The 23,595-nt window shown below is 38.9% G+C and overlaps 1 pseudogene; it reads left to right on the top strand.

Annotated features, from left to right (window-relative positions):
- Nucleotides 1-13,456: 13,456 nt before the first annotated feature.
- On the top strand, nt 13,457-16,794 carry LOC121986683 (annotated as a pseudogene).
- The last annotated feature ends 6,801 nt before the right edge of the window (nt 16,795-23,595 follow it).

Here is a 23,595-nt window from a genome sequence, read left to right as displayed (position 1 = left end):
GTCGGTCCTAAGGAAGCAAAAGAGGAGACAAGAAGAAAGGTGTTGCCGGCGTTAAAGGAAGAAAACAAAGGGAAGGAGTAAGGGTCGGCCATAAGGAAGAGAGGAGAGGAGGTAAGGTTTAGGTTGTATGTTCATGAGGAACCCTCTCCTTCTCTTTTATAATCCTTGGTCATAACAAAAAAGGAAAGTTTTAAACATAATTAAAATTTCCTTATTTGTGACCTCCCTTTTAAAAAATGAAATTTTAACAACAATTAAAATATCTCTTTTTTAAATTTTCTATTGTACATGACAATAAAAGAAAGTTTTAAAATTAATCTCTCTCTTTTAAACATTGTAGACGACTACAAAAAAGGAAAGATTAAATTTAAAACTTCTCTTTTAAATCATGGTTACAAAAAAGGAAAGTTTTATCAAAATTAAAATCTCTCTTTTAAGCATTATAGATAACTACAAATAAGGAAAGATTTTAACAAAATTAAAATCTTTATTTAATCTTTTGTAGATAGTTATAAAAGGAAAGATTTTAAAATTTAAAACTCTCTTTTAAAACCATGTGGATGGCTATAAAAGGAAAGTTTTTAACAAAATTAAAATATTTCTTTTAACTATTGTAGATAACTACAAAAAAGGAAAGATTTTAACAAAATAAAATCTCTCTTTTAACCATTGTAGATAACTACAAATAAGGAAAGATTTTAATAAAATTTTGTTTTAAAACAAAACTTCCTTTTCCTTTTCTAGTGGGCAGCCCCTAGCTTGGGCACCAAGCTTGGTCGGCCACCTCTTGGCTTCCAAGCCCATGCTTGGACGGCCCCCTTGCACCAATTAAGCAAGGATGTGGCCGACCCATTACTTGGATAAGAAGTGGACTTTATGGATACAAGGATTTATAGAGGCTACAACAGGGATCGAGAGGAGAAATTAGTTTTGGTCTCCCGATGAGCTTGAGCTTCTTGTGTTCGCCCCGAATACCCAACTTAAGTTCATCAATAATAACTCATACTACTAAAGAGTTATTATTGAACTAACACACCAATCCCAAATTACATTATGGGCTCCTTCTTATCATGAGTGCATTAATCTCCCTGTGCTTAAGATATCGAATGTCCATTAATTAAATGAGTTACTGACAACTCACTTAATTAATATCTAGCTCCAAGAGTAGTACCACTCAACTTCATTGTCATGTTGGACTAAGTCCACCTGCAGGGTTTACATGACAATCCTTATGAGCTCCTCAAGGGGACATCATCAACCTAGATTACTAGGACACAGTTTCCTTCTATAATCAACAACACACCATATAAATAATATTATTTCCCAACTTATCGGGCCTGTTGATTTAACGAACTAAATCTCACTCATTGATAAATTAAAGAAATACATACTATATATGTGCTTGTTATTATATCGAGATTAAGAGAACCCACATCCATAATAACAGAGGTTTTGTTCTTTTATGTAGTTAGTATAAAAAGAAACTACCTCAAATGATCCTGCTCAATACACACACAGTGTACTAGTATAATTTTATAGTCAAGATAAACTACTACCAAATTACACTACAACCACTCCAATGATTTGTCCCATTCCATCTTGGTTGTGAGCTACTATTTATAATTTATAAGGAACTGATAACATGATCTTCTGTGTGGCACCACACACCATGTTATCTACAATATAAATTAAATGGACAACTGCATTTAACATAAATACAGACATTTGACCAATGTGATTCTTATGTTCATACAAAAAGCTAGGCTTTTAGTATACATCTCAACAGGACTTAGCTCTCATTACCTGCTTATTATTTCATATTATAGTTTTAGAACCAAAATCCAAACCCCTCATTTTCGTATCAAAAACCTAAAATGCAATAACAAATTAATCCTAAGATGTCATCATTGCTATATTCGTTGGAAGACGACCCGAGTCATCTCTATGCTACATTAGTATATAATGAATTCTGTCAGTTAATTCTTTTGATACCTATTTCATGACAAAAATTGGGTTTATCAGTAGAATGTTGTGCCAAATTTTGGGAAGATTGAGAACTAAATGAAGTGAAGGAAGTATACTTTAATTGAGAGAGAATGGAATGTGTTGGACACAAACAATTTATTGTCGGAGATTTATGGGTATTAGTTGAATTTAAGCTACATTGAATTAAATTCAACTTACAGTCGCAATGACCGGAGCGGATAATCTCAGGCTGCCAGCAGGGGCTGGTTTCTGTAATGTGCAGAGCTGAAGACCAGGTCAGCAGAGCGGAAGACCAGGTCTGCAGAGCGGAAGACCAGGTCTGCAGAGCGGAAGACTAGGTTTGTAGAGCGGAAGACCAGGTCTGCAGAGCGGAAGACCAGGTCTGCAGAGCGGAAGACCAAGTCTGCAGGGCAGGTCTGCAGAGTGGTAGACCAGAGCAGCAGGGCAGGTCTGTAGAGTGGCAGACTAGAGCAGCAGACTAGAGCTGCAGTGCGGAAGACCAGAGCAGCAGGGCAGGTCTGCAGAGCGGCAGACCAGAGCAGCAGATCAGAGAGGCAGCGCAGGTCTGCAGAGTGGAAGACCAGAGCTGCAGATTAGAGAAGCGGCGCAAGTCTGTAGAGCGGAAGACCAGAGCGGCAGATTAGAGAGGCAGCGCAGGTCTACAGAGCGGAAGACCAGAGCTGCAGATCAGAGAGGCGACACAGGTATGTAGAGTGGAAGACCAGAGCGACAGATCAGAGAGGCAGCGCAGGTCTGTAGAGCGGTAGATCGTGAATCCGACCAAGCACTGGTGGTCACGGCGAACTAAGTGGCACCTAATTGCTATCACGGGCACTCTGCCAAGCAGGAGCTGCACTACAGAGGAGGAGGAAGAAAATGGGGAGCCTTTGCTATGTTGTGTGCGTAACTCTTTTGCCTGTAGTCACAACCTCTTTATAGGAGCTCAAATGAACGGCAATGATCATTACTCACCAAGCTACGAAACGTCCTGCATTAATCTTCCTTTAATGCATCCGCTTCACAACAACAAAAGATCTACGTGGCAAAATGTTGGTTGTTCCACTTGGACAAATTTTGCCCCGACCGGTCCGGCATTCGTGTGCACAGGTCATGCTCGCACATGAGTCAGCTTGGTTTAGTACAAATTCGGGCCCTGGATTTGCACCCCCCCTGCGCACCCACGCGTGAGAGAGAGCCTCTCCTCATGCATTTGTTCACAACCTCAATGTATGTGAATCAATATAAACCAACAAAATTGCCTTGAAACTTCCAATGTGGGACTAAATTCCCATTCACAATGGAGCCTCTTTCCTCGTCCATTTCTTCTCCATTCACTTATTCAACAGAATGTTTCCCTAGGGTCAAATTTAAAGGGAGCAAACTCAAGTTTTCAGAACATGAAAAGAAAATCCAGCCTCATATACATTTGAGTTTTTGAGATGCACTTACTGGAATGAAATAATTTGAAAATTGAAATGAGGAAACAGTGGGATGCATGTGGAAGTGAGTTAGGAAGAAGAGAAGTAGGGAAGTGTGGCCGAAATCTAATTATATAACATTCTTTTGTACCAATGTATTCCACTAGTACATGAACTAATTCTTTGTTATCTTTGCTTGCTTTTAACTAAAACTTCAAATTGCATTTAATTCAAGTCTTCTTTTTCTTCATGATTTACCTTCATAATGTAATTTGTTATTCATAATCATGGTGGAGAGTAGAAGATGAGCAAGCATATGGTAGTGCAAGAAGCATGAGTAGCTTGAGTGACCTCTACTATTGACCACATTTTGAGTTAGGTTGAGAGCCACAAAAATTTATCTCGCAAGGGTTAGTGTGACATCATTTTCAGTTTATTCATGAAGGATGGAAGTTATTATGTTGTTAACCAAGAGTAAAAGTTGAAGTCCATTAATGCCTGAGTTCTTGGAATTTGACAATCTTGGATGGTTGCCTTCTCTAATTTCTAATCATGTTTAGGAGTTTGTTTAGAGGGTATCATTAAAGTAGATTCTCTAGTTTTCTTGACTTGCATGAGACATGCAAACATAAGTGTGGGGGATTTTGATAGTTGATTTATTGGGCATATTATTTTTATGGTTTTTGGATGATTTTTTGAGAGCTATTGTATTGATGAATCGATTTGTGATGTGGTTTTACAAAGCAAGGATTGATTTAAGCTAACCACATTTCTTTTTAATTCATGATTTTTTTTCTCATAAATGTAATTTGGTTGTGTAGGTAACTCATGGGGTTATTGAGCAAGGAATTAAAGATTAATTGAGAAGTTGGGTTCGCGCAACCAAGTAGGGAAGTGAGTCATCTTAACCATTTGGGCACATTCCATGGGCACTTAAGCTACTGCCTGGCACGGTGAACAGTGGCTTGCGCTACTGTCTACCGTGCCATCGTTGTTTCCAGGCACGGACACAAGCTTCGTTCCACCTCTTAGATTTGAGATCAAGTCCATCATTGATGGAGAGACTTGAGCATCCAACATTCAGCATCCGAGGATCAGAGTGCGATAGGAGGCATCCCTGTCCACAATCTTGACTTCCATGTTCTTTAGTCGGCCACAGATCAGAGGGTGTTTCCCCCATCTAAGATTCCATCATCCAATGGAGGTGTCGATGACATTTTCTTGGCATTTCTGATTTCATTTCATTCTCAAATTTGTCCACGACTTTTGAATCGATCAGATCAGTCAATCAGAACTAGCAATTCCAGATTTCATCCCTTTATTCCTCGAGCGTCGAATGTTTTAGTTGATTGCAAGCTTGAAGGACAATTCCCAAGAGCTGTGAGCATCATCTGTACTACTTGGGAGTTCAGATTTTCTTTGTCAATTGCTTGAAGGGCGTTTTCCAAGAGCATCTTTGTGTGACGGCAGAGAGAAGGGATTAGACCAGTGATATGAGTTTGTGGAATGTTTCTTCACTTAGATTTGGGATTTATTTGCTAGATTGAATGCTTAGCTTTGTTTTCCTCATCCTTGCAATCTTGAGCTCATTTGTATTCTGCACTTTCAAGTAGTTGCAATTAGGCTCTTGATCTTGCTTTAGTTAGCTTAGCTTTTGCAATTTAGTTCTTCAACTTATTCAAGCAAATTTTGTTTCTGCAACTTTAACTATGAATTCATGTTCAATAACTACATTTCAACAATTCTACATGTTTGCACCTTAAAGAGTCAATTAGCTCAATGTGGATAAGAGTAGCTTAAGTTAGTGTTAATTATTGAGTAGTCTATTAATGTGCTTAGGTTAATTTCTACATTTACTTCATTAATGATAGATTTGGATTTCACATTGTAGTCACTTAAATTCATTGCTTTCAATTTGATTTGAGAAGTTGAACTTCTTCTTAGTTGAGTAATTGAGTTTAGTTAAGTTGTCTTTCAAGTTTAGTTGTTCTTTAATTTGCTAACGATAAATTTTCTTTTGGTCACGTAGTTTAGTTTACAGCTAGGATTTGATTTATGTTTTAGGTCAAATTTGGTTAAGGGCAATTTACTTATCTTGATTGCATTTCATCATTCATTTAACTAGAAAACTAGAAACCACACCCACATTTCTAAATAGAAAACCAAAAAAGAATTTTAAATCTAAATCAATCACACATTTATTAGTCATACTTGGAAAAATACAACTTGGGACCTATACTACATCTCTTCTCTTGAATTAATATGGGTTTTCAACAATTAATCATTTGAAGTGTCATGTGACATGCAATATGAACCACACCAAGTAACCACCCAGGTTTTGAAAACATAAATTATCCAAATCATGTTTAAAAACTTAAGAAAGCTCTATATGAGTTAAAATAAGCTCTTCGGGCTTAGTATGAAAGACTCTCATCCTTCTTAATCTCTAAGGGCTTTAGAGGAGGAACAATTGACCCAACTTTATTTCTAAAGTCTAAGGATAAAGGCATTTTTATTGTCCAAGTTTATGTTGATGACATTATTTTTGGTTCAACAAATAATGAGTTTCTTCATTAATTTATTAAACACATGGAGAATAAGTTTGAAATGAATTTAGTTGGAGAATTGAGCTTCTTTTAGGATTGCAAGTCAAATAAACTAGTGAAGAAACTCATGTCTGCCAAACAAAATATGTGAAGGAAATTATTAAGAAATTTGGTTGGAAAATGTTAAAGTAGTGTCTACTCCTATGGGAACTAATACCAAGATAGATAGTGATCAAGAGGAAAAATTAATAGATCCAAAGCAACATAGGAGTATAATTAGTAGTTTGTTATACCTAATCGCTACTAGACTTGATATACTATTAGCGGTAGGTATGTGTGCAAGATATTGTGCTATAGAGTCTCACTTAGTGGCGGTAAAGAGAATCATGAGATATATCAAGAGTACTCTTAATATAGATCTTTGGTACCCTAGGACTCAGAATTTTGATTTGATTGGGTACACCGATTCCGATTATGTGGGTTATAAATTAGATAGGAAGAGCATTAGTGGTGGATGTCAATTCTTAGATCCTCTCTAGTAAGTTAGAGTAGTAGAAAGCAACCTTGTATTGTCTTGCCCACAGTCGAGGTTGAGTGTTAGTTGTGTGACTCAATTGCTTTGGATGATGCATATCTTAGAGGACTATGAGCTTCACTACTCCAAAGTTAAAGTTTTGTGTGATAATGTGAGCACCATTAATTTGACCAAAAATTTGATGCATCACTCTAGGACAAGGCACATTGAGGTGAAGCATCACTTCATTTGAGATCATGTGGCAAGAAGAGACATTGAACTCAATTATGTTGAATCTAAGTCTAACCTTGCCGATATCTTTACCAAGCCTCTACTCGAAGTGGAGTTCACCTCCCTTAGGAGAGAACTTGGTATGTGCTTTGTAGAGTAGTGGGTCTAGCTTTGCATGATCCCATAGCTTAAATTTAGGACAATACCTCAATGCATCTTACAAAAGACTTAAGAAACCTTGACTTTTTGTATTTCTTCAATTAAACATCATGCGAGATGTTAGGAAGATGTGTTTGGTTCATCATGTTAGTTATGATGCATTATTTTGAGCCAAAATGACATATAGCGATATTAATCCTTTATTGGGCCAATTATTGGGAAGGCTTGTGCAAAATTAATGTGCACATAACTCCTTGAATATGATTGGAAATTTCAATCATTGGAATAAGCTTCATGCATAAAAAGTAAGATTTATGTCATATTACATGAAACTTAGTTTTAGATGTCTAAATACCATGTAAATTAATACAAAGAATGCATTATGGTTTCAGATGTGCGGATACATCAAGAGAAAATCAAAACTAGGACTTTAAGTCAAGACTAAATTGAACCATTTAGATAATTTTAAGTGTTGTATCTATCTTGAGATCCATGATAAATTAATTTTCAAGTATATTTTTTCCAAATAGAAAATCGTAAAACAGACCTCTTTGTAAAATTTAAGAATTTTTAGAGGTCTAGAGAATTTTTGGTGCATTTCTAAAATTGAGTTCAGAAATAGAATGATTTGCATACCAGTCAACTAAATCAGACATCAATAGGTTGATAACAGTGTTCTTCGATGACAGAATGTCTCTGTATATTTCTTTTATGATGGCAGTCGATTGCATCCATCAGTCGATTGGTAAGTGGGGTTTTATAAAACAACGCACGAACGACTGCTGATAGAAACCCTAGTTTCAGATGTTGCCCACCACTCTCCGCCCATGAAATCACTCCCTAAACTTGTTCTAGCCACCATAGACCCTTCAAGCTCCTCCAATCTACTTCCTGTCGCCCTCTTTGCCCAGTCTTCTTCCCCAAGTCACTAGAAAAGGGGCATTCCACACCTCTTCAAACTTTAAATCGGAGTTAAATGGAGCGTAGGTAACAAGTTACTAAACTCAAATTTTCAATTTTTCTTTGAATAATGGCTAACCCTAACTATTGTCTATGATTGTCATGTTCATCACCATTGATTAGGTCAAAATTGGGTACATTTGTCATGTATTTGCATGGTTTAGGGTTAGGCAAAAATATAGGGCAAGAGAAGGAACCTCTCGGTAGCCCACACATGAGCCTATGACACCCTAATTTCCTTCTGAGGTCGCATGACAAAGATTCGAGATGACTGACTTCTCAATAATGAATTGTCGGTATCTCAATAAATCCCACTTTGTTGATATAGCTCCTAGCATCACTGAAATTATCATGCGTTTTGATTTAGAAAAGTTAGTCTATTGCACACACACGATTAATATAGATCTTTGCAAAGAGTTTTATAATAATCTTCATGCCATTAGTACTGATGGCAAGATGTATGAGTCTCATGTTGGAGGGACCATCATTGAGTTCTCTCCTAGAGCATTGGGTTCATTTTTACCATGTAGAAGGTCAGATAACATGTTTACATGCTTTCCACAAGTCATTGAGCCATTTACTGAGTCATTTCACATTTATCCATAGAGATGATCCATCAACATTACTTTAATACTCCTAGGCCCCCACTCAAGCACATCTTTGACACCACATGCATGTCTACCATTAGTAACATCCTTTATAAGGTTGTCATTGCCTGTATCTTGCCTATTATCACCATAGGACAATCAAAGATATGACTGCCTCATCTAGTCATAATGTATGCATTAGAGCAGAGGGTTGACATTGACGTAGCTCTACAGGTCTTTTCATCCATCATGCATTTTGCTGACCCTGTCTAAGGGAAGTTGTACATGTTATTCTGCCATGTCTTAACCTCATTTATTGCATCTAGAGGTATAGATGTCACTAGGGGCTAACAACATCAGTTATCCAAGGATTTTGATCAGATCGAGTCCCAATAGCTATCTCTAGCAGGGATTGAGCGGTGTTAGGGAGTGATGGTCTAGCGTGGTTAGGATGCAGCAGACTCTAACAAGGAGGAGGAGGGTGTTCCTGCTCCAGCGCTGGCACATATGGCCATGGAAGATCAAATGACTCATCTGAAGGATACAGTTAGTCAGGAGTTTCAGGGGATCCATCAGGACATGGGCGCATTTCAGTAGCATCAGATGGAGATATTTGAGATGTTGCGACACTAGGATTAGCATACCAAGGTCCTCCCCCTCCTCCACCTAGTGATGATGTTGCTTAAGAGTATCACTTCCTTAGTTGGTGCTGAGTGTGATTCATTTTGCTTGGACATATTATGTCTATATTCTCATCTCAAACACTATAAAACACTACAGTAGTATCTTTTATTTCTCCATATGTGTTAGTTGCTGATATGTAACTTTTTATGCCCCTTTGTTAACGTGTGAAACCATTTATGTTTACTTGTTAGTGTGTGAACATTTTTTATGCTTACTTGTTAATGTGTGAAATCCTTTTATGCTTATGATTTGTTGTTAGTATGTGTAGTATCATACTCATATCTATGTGTCTCTTTCATCTATTATGTGTAAATTCTTCTAAAATTTATCTCAGAATACTGTTAGATAAAAACGATACTAGTCGATTGGGGTACTAATCAGTCGACCAGTACAATTTTTTCAGCACTGATCTCCAAATGCTTCTTCGTAGCTTGATTCATATTTGCATATGGATTATTAGGACAAATTACCTTATCACCTCAATATTATAGACTGTTTTGGATTTAGGGGGAGCAACAACTTTTTAGGGTTAAGCTAATTTGTAACACCTAGGCATGCATTAAGGGCGAGCTTAGGTTATGCCCTAACCTTGAAAATTTTTGTAAAATACCAAAAAAATGGCGAATAATGATAAGGGAATTTTTTTGAATTTCTGGAAATTTTTCGGGAATTTTTCGGAGCTCGTATGGACGATTTTACGAGGATAGAAAAATAGGCCTTGGGAAAGCCTGTTTAGGCTACCCATTTAAACGAGGAAACGATTTATATTTCTTATATTTTTCTCTTTTCCTCCATTTCTTACCCGTGCTCACCCGACGGTTTCCTTCTCCCCAAATCGTCGACGCCGACTTCCCTTTTTCTTCTCCCCGCGCCGAACCTCTCACGCGACATCGCCTTCTCCTCGCCATTACCGATTTCCCTTCCTCTCGCTTCTTCCTCTTCTTCTCTCCTCCTTCCGTGCCAAGTGCCGCCGCCACACGGGACAACGCCGGCCTTCTCCATGCCGAGCCCTAGTTTCCCGACGTCGACTTCTTCCTCTCTGCCGCATCTCTGCACAGCGCCACTGCCCCTCTCCGATCTCTTCTGTGCTGCCACTGACCACCAGTCCGATGCTGACTTCACTGCCCGGCGCCATTCCGATTGTTCTCTGCCCTAGCACCAGTCTACCAGTCGTCCAGTGCCAGCAGCCACCTTGTTATCGGTCTGAGTCTCTAGTATTAAGGTTTCCAGCTGCAACTTCGTTGGGTTCTTGGTCATCGCAGGCAATTAGAGGAAGATGTAAGGTGCTCAGGTTGTTCTGGAAATTTGGTTGTTGTTTGGATGTCGATTTCTTGAGCTTCATTTTGATCCAGACAGTGCATTGTAGGGCGTTTCTTGATTTCCAACTGCTACCTCTGTCCCGACAATAAGTTGTCATTGCTATGGATTTGTTGGGCAGTGGATTAAGGTAAGAAGTAGGGAAATTGGTTTGTATTGTTGATGAATTAGGTATGTGTTGAATTGGAGATGATATGGATTACTAGATGGTTAGTATACCACTAGTTGATACATGATTAGTGTGATTGAATAGTTAAATGTAGGTTTTGATCTTAGATGTGGATCATGGTTGGGTTTGATTATTTTAGATGGATTATGCTTATTGCAAATTCTAATTCGTATAGATTAGTTAAAGTTAATTGAGGAGTTGGATGATCCAATTAGAGTTTATAATTGGATTTGGATGCAAATTCTAATTTATTTATATGTAATTAGCTAAATCTGGATACCATGTATTACAGGACTGATTCGAGACGAGCGTCTTAACGTTGGATTTGACTGGATTGGACCTGCTATTGGAGGCGGGTACCTTTCTTTGGACCTACTAAACATATCAACATGATTATATATATACTCAGAGAGGTAGTGACATACCATGCCTTATTATGTTCAGGACCTAGGTTTTTATTCATACCATACCGGACTGGTGTACCTTAGATCTTCGGATATGACTTATTGATACTAGGGTACACATTTTATATTTATATATGGATATTGCTATGATGTTCAGGATTTTTGCCATGCTTAGTGTCATGCACCATTCACATGATTACATGCTGCGCGATAGTCTGTTCCATTATTGTTGAGCACATCGCCAGTTTCATCTCTGTCGGTGCTTCGTTGGTCCGCTCATGGGTAGCGTGACGTAGCGTGGTAGCACGTCAGTTTGGGCTCTGTCGGTGCTCCGTTGGTCCGCTCATGGGTAGTGTGACGCAGTGTGGTAGCACGTCAGAGATTCCTCCCCGTCATCGTGTACCGGGAGATGAGAGCATTGAGCTCCCCCATTTATGATTTGGGGTAGGAGGATAGGTGTACTCCGACAGCATCCCGTCCACTAGGTCACTCATCAGGAGCAGTGACTGCAGAGTGCACGGTTGTCACAGCCCTATCCACTCGGTCTCACCATTGTGTGTGAGATGGCTGACTGGCATCAGGGGTGACCATGTCATTGGCATCATATGCATTTATGCATTTACTGATTGTGTTTATTGCATTTATATGCTGCATTTGGATGGATGCATATGTTTGACATGCATACAGGATTCATGATACTCTCGGTTTGACAACCTGACTATTCTGATAGGAGGCCCTGGTGAGTACAGTTCTCTTCAGCTTTTTCTATTGTGCATCTTCCAGCTTTTGTCCAGGAGACTGTACTCCATAGTTATTATCATTTGTTATAGTTTACTATACATGTCAACTAGGTATCTGCTGAGTTGTTGAAATCACCCCCGTGGACACTATCTTTTTCAGGTACCAGGTTGTTTATGGAGTTGCTTGGAGTGTCCTGTCTGCCGGTCCCCACGTCACATTAGAAGACCAGTCTCTGCATTTTGTTTATTTTTTTTTATCTTGGTAAATGATATGTGTGTATTTGGCTTTGTGTTTCGATTTTTTTTCTGGAGTGTTGTGTTGTTGTGTGGTGTAAGCCTAGCCGGCTAACAGTCTTGCATTTTGGTTTGTATTTGATTTTCTATTGTATTCCGCTGTGTTTGGTCTGGTACAGCCGAGTGGACTTTTGATTTTACATATAACTGCGTGGTGGTGTTTTTATTGTATCAGCCGAGTAGGCTACATATAAACTGCGTGGTTGTGTGTATGTTCCAGCCGCCTGTGGCTGATGTATACTGTGTCTGTAGAAATGTTTCAGATTGTCACCCGTACAGGTGAGGTGCTGCCGAAATTTTTTTGGACAGGGACTTCCCCGGGGCGTGACAATTTAGTGGTATTAAAGCAGGTATACGATACTTGCTATATGTTCTGGATTTTTGAAATTTATCTGATACCAATTTATTTGGTATCAGAGCATGGTTTACGAGTCTTATATCCCGTGTTTCAAATTTTGTGTTTTAGTTTTCTCGATGTGACTTTTTTGGGTTTTGGGACCTGGCAGCAGCAGGACATCTCTAAGCTATAGGAGGTATGTTGGTATATTGTTATCATATACTTTTGTTAGTATATGCATTGTTGACTATGATAGTTATGACATGTATTAGCACTTTTTACTTAGTACCTCTCTGGTTGTTGTAGCACATATTACATGTGATGGGTTAGCCACTGATCTTGGTCGACCTTAATAGAGATTAAGGATTATAGTCTCTGGTGATTTTTCATATCATACCACTACAAGAATTTCTGGATTTAACCACACCTAATAGACAACAATTTTTCAAGAAATTGTTGTCTTTTTTCCATTTAACAACAGTTTTATTGAAAACTGTTGTTGTTCACCATAATATTTTTTAAATAACAACAGTTTTTCAAAAAATCGTTGTCTAATGTGTGTCAAAGACAACGGTTTTAAAAAACTATTGTCTTTTAGTGTTGCTTATGTGATAATATACAACAGTTTTATTAAACTGTTGTCTATTGAATGTTGTTGAATCCTAAAAACACAATAGTTTTTTTAACTTCTTGAAAAAAAAACCTAAAAACCCACTTCTCTGTGACTCTTCAACGAACAAAAACCTATCTCCGACTCCTCCTTCACGACTCCTCCGCGAAAGATGCTCCTCCACTACTAGAAAAATGATTTATTATAACACTTTCTTCATGACACCTATTAAAAAGTGTCAATATAAATAAATTATAATGACACTTATAAAAACTAATTATATTTTTAGAAAAATATCATATTAGATGGTGTATGATGACACATTTTGTAAGTGTCATTATAATTATAATCATATTAGACCTATTCCAAATCTCTTTCCACCCACCCGATCCTCCTGATCCTTTCGTTTCCTCCTTGCAGCGCCGCCCGTTTTCTTCCCTCTCCCACCCCCTTCTTTCCTTCAGTGCAGACAGGTTTCTTCCCTCTCAGCAGCAACCAAGATGAGCTCAAAGGTAACCTATTTCTTATTTCTTCCCTCTCCGCAGCACCGCGCGCTGCCTCGCCAGGCGACGAGTGATCGCTTCGCCTGTGGCCGCACTCAAGAGGGCCACAACCTCACCAGGCTGCTAGTTCACTTATGGCTAGTTTGTAAATGGAGGCACACGAGGGGGCCATGCCTCGCCAGGCAATCAGTTCACAAATGATCGCACACGAAGGGGTCAATTCCTTATCGGGCAGTGTCCTGTCGTGAGGCAGCGACATCACTACCTGCTTTTGAAACTCTCGCCCTTTTCTTTTTTCCTAATTAATTTGATCTATTTTGGTTGAATAACTATAGGAATTTTAATCATAAATTGGTTGATTTTGTTGACTGTGAATATAGTAGAGAAGTTAATTAGTTGTGTTTGTTGTTGGTAATTATTCATGACGCTTGTGATGTTTGTAATTTAGATTATGTGCTTGATTCCTAAATTTTATGACATTTTGGTTGCTGGGAATACTGATGATAATGTGTTCTTATTTAGGCAAAAGGGCATTTATTGCTGGAGTTGTTGATGATAATGGTTATGGCTGGGCAATCACAAAGGCTCTTGCCGCTGCTGGGGCAGAAATACTTGTTGGTACATGGGTGCTTGTAGGTGCTTCCGAAGTCATGTTTATTCTGTCATTATGTAATTAGATAAACACTGGAATATAAGCCTTCTGTTGGATCATTCATCAATAGGCACTGAACATATTTGAGACAAGCTTAAGGTGTGACAAATTTGATAAGTCACGGAAGTATGCCTTCCTCTATTATTAGGAGCATACATGGTTGGATTTATTTATTTTTCTCTTTCATGTTCAATAGTAATCTTTCTCAGATTGTATTTACATATTGCCAAATGGCTCACTGATGGATATTGTCAAAGTATATCCTCTTGATGTCGTTTGCGATACACCTGATGATTCCTGAAGATGTATGTAAAAGAAACTTTTGATAAAATTGGTTCCTGGCACTTATTCCAATTTATGATCATAATCAGCAGCTTGTATGGTGTTTATTTTAGGTCAAGACAAACAAACACTATGTTGGATCCTCAAATTGGACTGTTAAGGTAGACACCAACTCTTTGTTTTCACCAGAACTTGAATTCCCTTTTCTGTACGCTAATTAAACATTTTTTCTCCAAGAGACTGTGTAAACAGAACTAAAGCCTGGAATGATAATTCATTTGATTTTTCACACGCTCTTGTGTTACTGATGCCTTCTTATGCTTGGTGCAGGAAATGGCAGAGGCTGTGACGAAAGATTTTGGAAGGATTGACATCCTCGTGCATTCTCTTGCCAATGGACCAGAGGTATTACCTTACACCATCATATAATCATGATGTTTTTTTACTTTAGTTCTAAATTATAGTTTTCATAAATAGGTAACGAAGCCACTCTTGGAGACATCTAGAAGAGGGTAGCTTGCTACAATTTCAGCTTCGAGTTACTCTTTTGTCTCCCTGCTTCGGCACTTTCTTCCAATAATGAATCCAGGTTTCTTTCGATTCCATGAAAACAAAACAATTGCATGTTCCATTTGTGTGTATATTTCAACTTGAGATCCTAACAAGAACATCATTATCAATGCATCATTATATCTTCTTCTTTACGGACATAATAAAGCAATGCTAGTAGTTATAATAAAACCCAAAATAAAGTTATCAAACAATTCCTTTTCTTGTTGGCACATAGATTTTATATCTCATCTTCACTTTGTTTTGGATGTCTCCATTAAACATGGCAAGCGGTGCTTCAATATCTTTGACATACATAGCTTCCGAAAGGGCAATCCCAGGGTATAACCTTTTCCCTTGTTTATTCCAAAGTTTATAATTTGGAATACTTGTTTAGTTCTTGCATCAACTTGCAGATACGGAGGTGGAATGAGCTCAGCAAAAGCTGCATTGGAGAGCGATACAAAAGTAAGTTCAACTCTTCTGTAATTGTTGTATGTGAAATTGATTGTCAAGTCCGGCTAGTGTTTGGAAATATTTAAACCCAAACTATATGGTAGTTCACTCATCTAAGATTATATTTGCCAAAATATAGATTCAATAATTTTGATGTTTTCAGCATTTGTTTTTGGATGTAGGTGCTGGCTTTTGAACTGCACTTGCTTGCCACAAAGCATCAGGTAATTATATAATTAGTAACCATTTGGTGATTGTTAGCATACACGATATGATGGCTTTTCTTCAGTTCAATAGACATGTTTTTACCTACTGCTCTGTATTCCTATGTTCCTTTCTCTGTCTATGCCATGTTTTACATTGATCTTTCAATTGGCATTTGACTCGAGATTTACCCACGCATGAAATTCTGCAGTTTATTTATATCACTTGATTATAGAAATTTGTTGAAGAGTTGTCCCGTTTTTGTTTATTTGATCTATAAATTTGTTTGCATTTGCATTATTTTCAATTCCTGAGTTGTTAAACACTTCTAGTTGCTTCCTTATACATTGAAGAATGTTTTAAAACATTCTTCAACCTAGCTCTTGATTGTTAATTTTAGTCAATTATAGTGGTAATTGTTAGATCCTTTATTTATTTTAATTAATCTCTATTTGTATATTCCATTATCTAATTAATCAATGACTTATTAATCAATGGTGCTTATTTTTGTAGATGTTTCATCTGATTCCAACACCTCAGGGAGCTTTTATGTACTCAATGACATATTCCGTCTCAACGTGCTCATTACAAAGATTCTAGGATACACTTGGAGGAATGATAGCTCGGCCTTATCATCTGGTGTGATTTTAATTAATCTTTCAGTGAAATATTATAAATTTTTTAGATTTATTATGTTATTAAAATTTTAAATAAATATGAAATGTATTTGCAGTTGGCTATAAACGAAGATTTCTATTAGTACATATGGAATGATACTTTCTGGATTCATTTTTATTTAAGGCATTCTTTCCTTTAATGGCCCCTTTTAGAATTTAATGTATGACTTACTCCTTAGCATCATATGGAGTGTGTGGGAACGTTTGCATTAGATTGTACCTTTTAGAATTAATGCTGCTTGATCACTGGGAAAAATAATGTTTGCATGGTTTATAATAGAAGCTTTGTATGCAGTGACATAAAATGAAAATTCTGCTTAATAAGAAATTTAGATAACGCTTTTTGCACTTCTGTTAGATGACTAGATCAAATGGTTTTTATGGTTATGTAACATTTATGCAGTGCAATTAGAATCACGCGTACAGTTTAGTTTCTAATTTGTAATATATATCTTTATTCGAATAGGTGCCCTCAAGAGTACTGGGAAGAATGCCGACAAACTAAAAAAATGGTGAGACTTTAACAAATTAAGGAGCACTAGGAGCTGCAGTCCCTCCTCTTCACCGACATCTAAGTAGAAAATCTCGTATTATATTGTTCTACCTTTGTTTTAATAGTGTTATCATTTTGTTGGTTGCTTATGAAATTTCTTCAGAATGTTATAGATATTATTTTTGAATATTAGAAAATTATATATTAAATTTTATTTTAAAATTTAATATTTTGAATGATTTATAATATTGGAAAATTGTGTATTAATTTTTTTTTTTATCTAAAAAAGACAACGGTTTTTCACCGTTGTCGTAGATAGTTTAAAACTGTTGTTGAAGACCCTGTTATTAAAGGTAGACGCTCAAAAATAACGGTGAAAAACTGTTGTCTTTGAAGGAAAAGACAACAATTTTTCACCGTTGTAAAAATGTTGTCTTTGCCTTCAAAGACAACGGTTAAAAACTGTTGTCTTTGAGCACCCCTTTTAACAACACGGCTTTTAACAACAGTTCAAAATGGGCTACGACAACGGTGAAAAATCGTTGTTGTTAGGCTTTTTTCTTGTAGTGCACCCCCAGTAGTTTTAGCTTCTGTTACTACTAGTTGGTTAGAAGATGGAGGCACATACCAGCCTCTGTTATTATTAGCTAGATAGTGGATAGTATCTATATATTCATGTTGACTTAGCCAGTAGAATACCATGTTATCTTAGTAAATTTTGTAAGTAGATAATTGATGTACTCTTATTACATTGGTCAGAAGAAGTCTGATTTACACTTGTTGATTTGGGTAGTCGTGGATTGATATACCTTAGTGACTTGTAGAGGATTAAGGTATTCTTGATTAGTTAGTAGATGATCGATTTAGTTTTGTTGATCCGATCAGTAGAGGACTATCATACTCTATTTTTAGAGTTCGAATCTAGTTATTTGTGCTTAGTGAGGTATCTAGAGTACATTTGAGTATATGGCTTGTACTGACATGGAAACAGACTGAATTAGCCGTATACCATGGTCGGTTTGGTCAGTCTATAGAGGATCGCTGTATCCTATTCCATGGGTACTTTAATTTTAGACTTTATGTACCTAGTTGGATGACTTAGAAGGTAGCATAGGGAATGTCAGGTTGATTGAGTTAATATGCTGATTATTCCTATATATGTGGTGTGTACATATGATTATTATGTGTTGTAGGAGTGTTATGATGGACGGTCTAATTGCATGTAGTGGGTGTATACTTTTCCAGTTATGAGTGTTGTGGGTTTCTAGTAGATTATACCCGAGTGGTCTGATTGGTTTATTGGAGGTATTTTATCGATTAAATCTATGTTGTGAAATGTGCACATGTGTTTGAGTGTTTTATTGGAGGTATCTTATCGATTTAATCTGAGTGGTAATATGTGCAGATGTGTTCGGTATAATATTCGAGGAATCTTGTTCATTATATTTGTTCTGTGTGTACACTCGTGTCGATTATGATTTGTTGGAAGTATTGCGTTGATTATACTCTTGGCATATGTGTATATATATCATGTGAGTGTTGTTTGAGGTGTATTGTCGATTATACCTATGTTGATATATGCACACGGGTTCGGTATGCATTGTTGGAGGTATCACGATGATTTATACCTATGTTGTGAGTATGTTTGGTGTGTACTAATTGGAGGATTATGTTGATCATACATATGTTGTGTGTGCACGTGTGCCAGGTGTATGGTTAGTAGCATCATGATGATTCTACCTATGTTGAATGTAGAATATTGAGTGTCTACATTATGTTATTGGTTGTATTACCCTGTCAACTAATTCTCCTATTAGTAGGTGACCGACCCACTAGGATGATGATAGAGTTGACTATGGATTTGATTTGTTTACTGGGTTGTTATACCCTAGGCTATCCACAGTGATCTGTGGTAGAGAGATCTCGTGCATACTCTAGCTGGATAGTTGGGTGCCTTGAGCACTTATGTATTGTTTGTGGTGGAGCGTTGCTCCCACACATGTTATGGATTGTTTGTGGTGGAGCGTTGCTCCCACATATTGCGGATTACTTGTAGCAGAGAATTGCTCCCATATTTATTGCAGATACATATTATGGATTATTTGTAGTGGAGTGTTACTCCCAGATATTGAGGATTTCTTGTAGTAGAGCCTTGCTCCCACCTATGTGGTATTTCTTATGATGGAGCGTTGCTCTCACACTGGAGGATCTATTACTCGGTGTTTATTGTCGAGGATCTTATGGTTGAGGATGTCTGATTTACGGACATTATAGGTTCTTGGTTTATCATTTAGGCTAATAGTGCCCTAGATGTTATCATGAACTCGATGATTTGGGTATCCCTAGGATATTGGATCAGAATTCGTATCGTTATTGACGATGTGGTGTTTTATTCCTGATCTGAGGTGTATAACGTACACCATCTTTGCATAGTTCTAGAGATGTTTCGACGAGAATATCTATATGTGAAGATTAGTAGTGCGTATTTGGATTGTCTTCTGTAAGATGATTGAGACACATGGTCACCAGTAGGGGTATACCATAGATCCACAGGAGATAGAGGTTGTTACCAGTTGGGAGTTGTCATAGTCTATACATGAGACTCGCAACTCCCTTTGTCGAGCTAGTTATTACCGGAGGCTTGAAGGGGGGGTTTTCCACGCGTTGCTATGCCACTGACACGCCTGACCAGGAAAGGCGTGAAGTTCACGTGGTTTGAGGACTACAAGACCAGCTTCCAGGAGTTGAAGCGGAGATTAGTGTTGGCTCTAGTTTTGGTTTTGCCTTCTGGAGAGAACGAATTCGTACTCTACACCAATGCTTCTCTACAGGGTTTGGGCGTTGTTTTGATGCAGCACGGCAGGGTAGTCTCCTACTTCTTAGCAGTTGAAGGAGTATGAAAAGAACTACACAGTACATGACTTGTAGCTGGCCGCCATTATTTTTGCCTTGAAGATTTGACGGCATTATCTGCACGGTATTACCTTTGAGATTCTCACGGATCACAGAGTCTCAAATATATTTTCACCCAGAAGGAACTTAATCTCCGACAGAGGAGATGGATGAAGTTCCTGAAGGATTATGACTGTATCATTAGCTATCATCCAGGAAAAGCTAATGTGGTTGTCGATGCACTCAGCAGGAAGTCCAGAGGGACTTTGGCTTGCCACGGGGTTTCAGTCACAGACTTGATTCAGGGATTCTTCGAATTGGGCCTTGGGGAGCAGGGACGGACAAAGCAGGGTATTCTGGTTACCATGGTTGCTCAATCCTCGATCAGGATGAGGATTCAGGAGGCCCAGGTCAGAGATCAGCATTTACAGTCCATTGACAGCCAGATAGCTTCTGGGCAATAGACCAAGTTCACACGAGATGAAGCAGGTATTATATATATTTTCGAGGCTGCTTATGCGTACCTCCATCTCACCCGGTCAGGGAGGAGCTACTTAAGGAGGCTCATCGCTCTCGATTTACGATCCACCCAGGCGGGACTCGCATGTATCGAGATTTGAGGCGTTCCTACTGGTGGAACGGTATGAAGAAAGACATCGCAAAATTGGTAGCGAGATGTCTGGTCTGTCAGCAGGTGAAGTATGTGTTGGGGTTGTAATGTTGCAAACATAGTCCCATATTGGAAACACATGGGAAAGATCATGGGTTTATAAGAGAAAAGATATCTCCATTGGCATGAGGCCTTTTGGGGAGAGCCCAAGAGCAAAGCCATGAGGGTCTAGGCCCAAAGTGGACAATATCATGCTATTGTGGAGATATCTAAATTCTTTTCGATCTAACAATTGGTATCAGAGCCCGGACTGCCAGAAGGTTTAACCGTCGACTGCGCACAAGCACTATGGTCTGATTGAGCCATGTGGGTATAATATTGACCTCGAACAAAGAAAGTGGGGGCTCCTATGTTCGGATCAAGAGGACCAGACACCAGGCAAGAAGTCCTAGTTGCGACTAGGCAAGGAAGTTCTAGTAGGTCGGGTGGACCGAGGGGCAGGAAGACCTGGTGGGTCGAGGATCGGACGTGGGAAGCTTATGGTCCTTTGTTTGAGGGGGGGATTGTTGGGGTTGTAAGGTTGCAAACATAGTTCCATATTGGAAACACATGGGAAAGATCATGGGTTTATAAGAGAAAAGATATCTCCATTGGCATGAGGTCTTTTGGGGAGAGCCCAAGAGCAAAGCCATGAGGGTCTAGGCCCAAAGTGGACAATATCATGCTATTGTGGAGATATCTAAATTCTTTTCGATCCAACAGTATGAGCACCAGAGACCTGTCGGATTTCTACAGAGGATTCTTATTCCTAAGTGGAAATGGGAACATATCACCATGGACTTTGTGGTGGGTTTACTTAGGACACGACTAGGCTATGACACGATTTGAGTAATTGTTGATCGATTAACCAAATCCGCGTATTTCTTAGAGATCCAGAAGACTGATTCCCTGGATCGATTGGCAGATCTGTATTGCCGGGAGATCATCAGATTACATGGTGTCCCGTTGACTATTATTTCGGATAGAGACCCCCGGTTCACGTCTCGTTTTTGACAGAGTCTGCAGCAGGCCTTGGGCACTCAGCTCCGATTCAGTACAGTTTTCCATCTGCAGAAAGATGGACAGTCAGAGCGGACCATTCAGACTTTAGAGGACTTGCTGAGATCTTGTGTATTGGATTTTGGAGGCAGTTGGGAGGACCACTTGCCATTGGTAGAGTTTGCCTACAACAACATCTTTTATTCGGCTATCCTGATGGCACCGTTTGAAGCGTTGTATGGTAGGCCTTGTCGGACACCCACCCTCTGGGATGAGGTTGGAGAGGCCCAGTTGTTGGGACCTAATAGAGCTCAGCATGAAGTAGAGTTGGTCCGTACTATCATACAGAGGATGTCAGAGGCACATGACTGCCATAAGAGTTATGTTGACCGGAGTCGGAGACTCTTAGAGTTCTCTATTGATGACCATGTTTTTCTTCGAGTCTCACCCATGAAAGGGGTGAGAGATTTGGCCTCAGAGGTAAGCTAGCTCCACGATACATTGGACCTTTCCAAATCTTGGAGAGGATTGGAGCGGTAGCTTACCGTCTGGCACTACCACCGTTCCTGGCAGTCGTCCACGACGTATTCCACGTATCTATGTTGAGGAGATACGTACCCGACCCGACACATGTGCTGACAGATATCTCAGTTCCCGTTCAGCCTAACGCTACCTACAAGGAGGTTCCGGTACAGATTTTGGACCGGAAAGAGCGTCAGTTGCGTAACAAGATAATTCGACTGGTTAAAGTATCCGAGCTCGATACCCCCCATCTTTTCACTTGAGGTATGTGATTTAATTTACCGTTCCGCATTAAACTGCTTACTTGTGGTTAGTATTTGTTGATGGTAGATAACGAAATTTGGGAACCAAATTTTTATTAGTGGGGGAGAATGTAAAATACCGAAAAATGGCAAATAATGATAAGGGAATTTTTCAAAATTTTTCGAAATTTTTCGAAAATTTTTCGGAGCTCGTATGGACGAGTTTATGGGGATATAAAAATAGGCCCCGGGAAAGCCTGTTTAGGCTACCCATTTAAACGAGGAAACGATTTATATTTCTTATATTTTTCTCTTTTCCTCCGTTTCTTACCCGTGCTCACCCGACGGTTTCCTTCTCCCCAAATCGTCGACGCTGACTTCCCTTTTTCTTCTCTCCACGCCGAACCTCTCACGTGACATCGCCTTCTCCTCGCCACTGCCGATTTCCCTTCCTCTCCCTTCTTCCTCTTCTTCTCTCCTCCTTCCGTGCCAAGCGCCGCCGCCACACGGGACAACGCCGGCCTTCTCCACGCCAAGCCCTAGTTTCCCGACGTCGACTTCTTCCTCTCTGCCGCATCTCTGCATAGCGCCACCGCCCCGCTCCAATCTCTTCTGTGCTGCCACCGACCACCAGTCCGACGCTGACTTCACTGCCCAGTGCCAGCAGCCACCTTGTTATCGGTCTGAGTCTCTGGTATTAAGGTTTCCAGCAGCAGCTTCTTCGGGTTCTTGGTCATCGCAGGCAATTAGAGGAAGAGGTAAGGTGCTTAGGTTGTTCTGGAAATTTGGTTGTTGTTTAGATGTCGATTTCTTGAGCTTCATTTTGATCCAAACAGTGCATTGCAGGGCATTTCTTGATTTCCAACAGCTACCTCTGTCCCGACAGTAAGTTGTCTTTGCTATGGATTTGTTGGGCTGTGGATTAAGGTAAGAAGTAGGGAAATTGGTTTGTATTGTTGATGAATTAGGTATGTGTTGAATTGGAGATGATATGGATTACTAGATGGTTAGTATATCACTAGTTGATACATGATTAGTGTGATTGAATAGTTAAATGTAGGTTTTGATCTTAGATGTAGATCATGATTGGGTTTGATTATTTTAGATGGATTATGCTTATTGCAAGTTCTAATTCGTAAGGATTAGTTAAAGTCGATTGAGGAGTTGGATGATCCAATTAGAGTTTATAATTGGATTTGGATTTATGTTAGCTTCTTGAGGATTTGATTTAGCTAATTTATTTATATGTAATTAGCTAAATCTGGATACCATGTATTACAGGACTGATTCGAGACGAGCGTCTTAACGTTGGATTTGACTAGATTGGACCTGCTATTGGAGGCGGGTATCTTGACTTATCTTTGATAATGTCACTACAAGAAAAAAGCTAAACAACAACGCTTTTTTGGCGTTGTCGTATGTACTTAAAAAGTGATGTTGTAGATGGTGTTGTAGAAAGTCATATCAAAGACAACGCTTTAAAAGCGTTGTGGTTGGTCACAAAGACAACGCTTTTTAA

Source organism: Zingiber officinale, chromosome 5B (assembly GCF_018446385.1).
Source record: "Zingiber officinale cultivar Zhangliang chromosome 5B, Zo_v1.1, whole genome shotgun sequence".
Taxonomy (NCBI): domain Eukaryota; kingdom Viridiplantae; phylum Streptophyta; class Magnoliopsida; order Zingiberales; family Zingiberaceae; genus Zingiber; species Zingiber officinale.
This window is presented reverse-complemented; position numbering and strand designations above follow the sequence as displayed.